General features: G+C 38.8%; 1 long non-coding RNA gene across 1 annotated transcript; it reads left to right on the top strand.

Annotated features, from left to right (window-relative positions):
* The first annotated feature begins 795 nt into the window (after positions 1-795).
* LOC121602895 lies at positions 796-1616 on the top strand. Its single transcript, XR_006006531.1, has 3 exons — positions 796-1074; positions 1146-1454; positions 1529-1616. It is a non-coding gene; the product is annotated as an uncharacterized LOC121602895 (long non-coding RNA).
* The last annotated feature ends 5155 nt before the right edge of the window (positions 1617-6771 follow it).

Here is a 6771-nt window from a genome sequence, read left to right as displayed (position 1 = left end):
GGCTGCCGATCTTGCTAATGTGAGTAGAACTGCGTGCTGCATGGTGAGGTGTGGGGTTGTGTGGTGTATGTGGATACCCGATGGAGGTGAGACATTCAGCCGCGGTATTTTAAAGCGCCAAAACACTTGTTGTTCACGAACTGCATGTGTCGCTCTGCGAATCAATTTACGTTTATCTCGAAATTTTCTATAACCTTTTACAGTTTTAGGAGAGATAAAGTTATAAAAAATTGCTGAACGAATTTACGTTGCGCCAAAGCAAAACAAAATTGATTTTGCTCATCGAAAATTCGTTCAACAAAGCCAAACTGTTTTGAACATTAAAAGATCCGTAGAAGTGTTGTTTTTTTTTTTATTTGCCATTTCAGACGGAAGATTTAGTCGTCGAAAATGTTCCCGAAAAAGTTAAAGCGAAGTGGAGAGCTTTATAAAAAAGCCGCGAAACTGGAAGAGCAGTTTGAAAAGGAGTGGGCATTGCAAAATGATCCTGCCGGACCCAGCAACCAGCCAGCAGCTCAGCAATCTGCCGAGGGTATTTGCTTGACTTATTATGGTTTTGCTTGATTTAAATCAATCAAAAAATCAACTAACATCTCTTTTTATTGTTTAATTGTAGATGTTGCTATGAATGAACCCTGTGAAGGTCCTGTGGCATCAATGGAAGAGGAGTATTTGGACGAAAACAATACAGATGACGAACGTGCTAGCGATGAAGGATCCAGCTACAACGAAGATACTGATGGCGAAGAGTATTTAGAGGAAGAGTATTTGGAGGGAGAGTTTTGGATGCAGAGTTTTTGGAGGAGGCGAGCCTGGAAACTGATCCAGAAAGCGCGAAGCTACGAGACTCTTTGCGAACATGGTTTATTCGCAATAAAGTTGCTCGTAGCGGGAGTAATAATTTACTAGGAATACTGCGAAAAGCGTCTTCTCTTTCTGCTTTTTCATCTATTCCACAGGATGTTAGGACATTGCTGAAAGCTCCGGTTAACGTCAGCGAGCAGATTACTAAGGTTCCTGGTGGAGGTGAAATGTGGTACCAAGGCGTTGAATGTTGTTTCAACATTATTTTCGGTAAACTAATTATTGTTTAAGCAATCGTGTAATACCTTTCTAACATCAGTATTTTCTTTTATTTTATTCAGCGATGTGGACGTACTAGAGGATGTGTTTGAGCTGAATCTTTCAGTGGACGGAATACCAATATATAACCGCAGCGCAATACAGATGTGGCCTATACTAATGCAGTTGCACAATATGCCGAATGTTCCTGTTATGGTGGTTGGAATATTTTGCGGCACTTCTAAACCAAACGATGTTGAGCCTTTCCTGAGACCTTTGGTGGAGGAACTAAATAGGCTTCATGATCACAAAATGAACCTAAACGGCAAAAAAAATAACTGTTTCGGTTATAGTCATAATCGCTGACTCGCCTGCACGCGCATTTATTAAACGTGAGTAATTGGAATCGCTCTTTTATTTTAATTTTAATAATGTGTATGAATTTCGTTGAACAATTTTATTGCAGAAGTTTGCTACTACAACGGAGTACATGGGTGTTTAAAATGTAAATGCTGTGGTACTTCCCTAAAAACACCAAAAAAAGTTATTTTCGAGGATACAGCAGCTCCACCAAGAACAGATAAGGAATTAGAGAGAAGAAAAACCCAGTTCTACAGGTCATCGAAGAGGGAAAACCCTCTTACAGATCTAAAAAAGTTCGACATGATAAAAGGTATAGCTACTAGCGATTTATTACATTTAATACAATTGGGTATTGTTTTCAAGCTTCTGCTAGGCTGGGTCGAAGGAGCTCTTGCCCCCTTTAAAAAATGGTGCAAAGAAGACATAGATGAAAATATCAGAAGAGCTTATAAGTATACTGCTGCCCACAGAATTCATAGGAAGTTTAGGTCTCTTAATTATCTTCACTTTTGGAAAGGTACTGAATTCGGTAGTTTTTTACATTACGCAGGTATAGTTGTTTTGCAAGATAGAATAGGTAGACTAGCATACGAACATTTTAAATTATTATATTGCGCTATAACTATATTATCATCATGGGCATTTAAGGACCAGTGGGAGTATGCCGGTACATTGTTGAGGAAATTTGTTGAGGATTATAGTGTGTGTACGATCGCATACATCTAGTGAGTAATGTTCATCTCTTGCTTCATGTATACGAAGAGGTTAACAATTTAGGCCCTCTGATTACTTTGTCAACACAGTCCTGTGAAAATATGTTACAAATAATCAAACATAGTTACGTAAAATCTGGCTACCGAAGTTTGCATCAAGCGATAGGAAAAATTATATTGTTGCGAGACATAGACACTGCAGCACAAAGAAACCAGGAAAGTATGACGTATCCTACACTTAAAGTAAAAAAGGATGAGACAATTTTGCAAGTTAGGCAAGGATTTTTGTTAAGGAAAAATTTTAAGGATTCTTGGTTTTAACAAAAAGAAATATCATAGTTAAGTACGAAAAAGCCATCGAGGAATCAGGATCAGTCGTTGTACATGGGTATCCTTTGGTAAGACGTTTTCAAGCCTTTACTACTCCTATTGCCTCCGATAAAATCTATAATATATTGGATACGAAAATGACATTTCAACAACGCTTCGAACTATTCCAATAACTGATATTAAATGTAAAATGGTAGCAATTAAGACAATACGAACAGGGGCTAAAGTACATTTTACGCCATTAATACATACCTTAACATAAAAAGGCTTGGTTAGGTTATACGGTTAAGTAGGTTAAATAGGTTAGGTAGGTTAAGTAGGTTAGGTAGGTTAGTAGTTAAGTAGGTTTAAGAAGGTTAAGTAGATTAAGCTATAGATATTAAGCAACCGAGTAGACCCGTATAAGGTCGGACTTAATCCAGGGACAGAACTAAATACTCTGTCTCAAAGTTGCCTTAAGAATATTGTAAATTTACAAATAATGTTGAAAAATGTAAGATGTATGTTCAATAAAAAATGTTTATGAATTGGAAAAAAGTTTGAAATATTCTGAGAAGAATCTTGTATATATTACGATTATTTATACAGAGTTCTTTAGATTTGATTAATTAAATTTAGATTTCGATTTAGATTTTGATTAATTGTGATTACATTTAATACAAAAACAGTATAAGTTGAGGTAGCTTAATTACTTCTTTAACATAGTAAAGTTTTAACTTTGTACATAATACATTATTATTATTAAACATCAATTTTGTATAGCTCTATTCCTGTTCTTTTTCATTACGTTTAAAAAAGCCAATGATTTTATCATTATAGCCAAAACAGGATACACGAGTCAAGTGATTTGATTGCTTATCGTAAATCTCTTTGCGGATTGTAGCCAGAATGAAGATTCGTCATCTTCCCACCATTTCCTTAGCCACATATTCAATTCATTTTAGAAGGATTAAAGCTAGAATTTTTTAAATTCAAGCGATCTTTGCCATATCGAAGCTTTAGTTTAAAAAAATCTTCCACATCTTTTTCAGTGGCCTGTTGGAAGGAATTGCTACCTATGGCTCTAAACAGTTCTAATATGTTTGATATATGTGATTAGGGGAATTTTGGGGTTATAAGACGGACCACCTTTCCAGTTGCAACCTGCAAACAGTTCTGGATCAAAAATCAAATCGCGTGCCTCGTGCATCCTGTCTTTTACTTCCGCTTTCTTTATGCTTTCATCCAGCCATTTGTGTATATTATCCTTGAAATTATCTGGGACTTTTGATTGAGCTCCTACACCTTTCCCTACACATGCCACGTTGCTAATTTGTTCAACAAAACTTGAACATGCGTAATTTTTTTCGATTGCTTCGATAAACTTTCTAAAATACCGTTTTGGCTATTTTTCAGTTCCAAAATTCTTCTCTCTGACTGCGCAATTCATCAAGTATAGTTGCTTGATTTTTTAAAATTTGTTTCAATAGTCCCATCACATCGCTTGAAGAATATGATGAGTCCTTTTCTCCGTCACATTCAATCAATTCATCTTCAAAATCGTCTATCGATGAAATATTCCCCATCGTCTTCTCGTTGACGCGTAGCAGCTCCATAATCACTCGAATTCATTTTTTCCTAAAATTATTAAGAATAACAAAATCAGGTGTTATACAGGATATTAACATATTAACATATTAACAACAATAAAATAACATCATACATATTTCACACACGCAAAACACTAACTGCTGCTTTCGAACATAAAGTTTCTGAATCAACTCACCTTTAACAATTTCACGCTACTGCAAAAGCACGGGCAGTTATGCTGAAACTCCTTTTTATCGCTCTGTGCAGCTCGTCTGGCACGATCCGGAATGGTGTAACACGCAAGATGCTGGACTAGCATTTAGTCACACGAGGTTCGGTTTACGGCGATTTCTATAGAAAAAAAGGTAAGTTTCACTGATGTTAATCTATATGTATGCTTCTTCTCTTCCAATAGCTCCTGCTCCACCACCTGACACAATACCTTCCTGATAAACATCTCCTTAGATGACACACAGCACTTGGCTCCTAACATACACATGTACAATTCCCCAAGAAGCAAATATTTTATTTTTTTTCGGTTGGCAATCCTGCAATTTTACGTTGCTTTCAATCCACCTCGTTTTTTTCTCACTTTCCTTCATTATCACGTGAGAATGTACATTCTCCCACTCTCACTCTTCACTTCTCACTCATTGGTTCGCCTCACTGGCAGAAGATCGGATTTTCTATTCAATCCGATCCAAAATCCGATCCTGTCAAAAATTTGACATTTTTGACAAATTTGACAGGAGTGACAGTTAGTTTTCGGAGCTGCGTCAAATGTTTTTGTCGTCGGTCGAGTGAACGGTCTCCCCGACGGACGGTCGCCAAAGCCGGTCGAACATCAAGGTGATGCTGACGGTATTCTTTGATTACCGAGGGGTGATTCACAAGGAATTTTCTTCCGAAGTGCCAAACGGTGAAAAAAGTGTACTATCTAAGCGCAATGCGGCGGTTGCGGAAGTCCATTCGGCGAAAGCGGTCGGATTTGTGGAAATACAACAGCTGGTTTTTGCACCACGATAATGCGCCATCCCATACGGCCATCATTTTGAGAGAGTTTTTCGCAAAAACCGCCACCCATATTGTCCACAACCTACGTATTCGCCGGATTTGGCACCAGCTGACTTTTGGCTGTTCAATAAGCTAAAACGGCCGCTTTGGGGACACCGTTTTGACACTATCAAGGAGATAGAAGCCGCAACGAAGGCAGAACTAAAGGACATCCCAGCATCCGCGTTTTCCACCTGCTTGGAGGAGTGGGAGAATAGGTGGACGAAGTGCATTGCATCAGAAGGGGATTACTTCGAAGGTGATGACCTCTCTAGAAACAAAGTGCGGGATATTTTATCATGGTGTGCGTAAAAACCTAGAGTTAAGCGGAGAACGGTGTGAAATACACGGATACGAAAGCGTGTTTTGGTTTCTACACATTTTTGACACTAACACAGTTACAAATGTGTAAATGTATGCGTTTTTATTTCCGCCAGAGCGCTCAGTTTGGTTTACTCGCAGCGGCATGATGGTATCGGTTCTCGCTTGCACTAGTGCAGCGAGTGTTCCTCTGTGCGCTGCCTTTCTTGCCACCACACGAAATCGTCAGTTCAGCTCAAGGATCCGCAGCGAGCAGCCGCACGTGTGTCAGCATAAGTCCTGGACGATTGGTGTTATAATTTTGTAAAGTGTTCAAGTGTTCAAGTGTTGTGCGAATTGAAATGAAGCTGCGCGAATGATTCGTAATTCATGTTATGTACATCGCGCAGCTTCATTTCCAACCTTTTACACAGTAATCACGTGTACAAAGGATCTACGCAGATATCAACCCATCTTCATCGCATGTCAGCGATCTTCATCGTTATTTTATTGTTGTATGTGGAGCGATGTTTGAAGTATTGTATGTAAATGTGTGAATCGTGTAATGTTATGTAATGTTTGAATAAAGTGATGAAACAAAATCTACGCGTGTTTGTTTTTTGTTTAGCTTTAGATTACAAAAAATACGCAGCGAGTGTGAGCGATCGCTGAACGAAAGAAACGCCCACAGCGCAACACGAAAGAAACAACACAAGCACACGAAAGGATCCTCGCGCATGGGCGCGAGCATTGAGAGAGCGCACCGTGCATTTTGTATGGAAGCGGGTGAGAACCGTGGTACCCGTTCCCTTACCTTTTTTTAAGCTTAGGAAATCTTCCATCGGCTTAACTCTAGGTTTTTACGTACACCATGTTAAAAATTACCCGTTCTTTGCCCGTAGGGCTATGTTTTGCCGAATAAATAAAAACCATTTAAGAAAACGCAAAGTCACCTTACTTTTGGACACAGTAGTAAGTCAAAATAATCGCAAGTCGAATATCTGTGAATATAAAGTTTATAACCGAAATTGAAGAGTCGTGTAATGTAATGTGCTCATTTTACCTCAAGTACCATCGCGGTAGGTCAGAGTTCGCTGACATGTATCGAGGTAGAATTATATTTATTCCAGCCGGACTTTTCGACACTTGATCGTCCGATCGGCGATCACAGAAACCTTTAGGAGGTTTCCCTTACTGGAAACGTTGGAGTTTAGAAGCCTTACCTTGGGTAGGGGAACATAACTAAACTCTTGAAATAAGTTGGAAGTATTAGGAAGCGTAACATCCTATCTTGGCAGTCCGAACGAATCTGACTTGCCACGGTCGGAATCGTTTTTATTTATACTCAATGGGTTTCGTACATTTTGGTTTTGGAATGTGT

Source organism: Anopheles merus, unplaced genomic scaffold, assembly GCF_017562075.2.
Source record: "Anopheles merus strain MAF unplaced genomic scaffold, AmerM5.1 LNR4000688, whole genome shotgun sequence".
Lineage (NCBI taxonomy): Eukaryota > Metazoa > Arthropoda > Insecta > Diptera > Culicidae > Anopheles > Anopheles merus.
The sequence above is the reverse complement of the archived record's forward strand: the minus strand, read 5'-3'. Positions and strand labels throughout refer to the sequence as shown.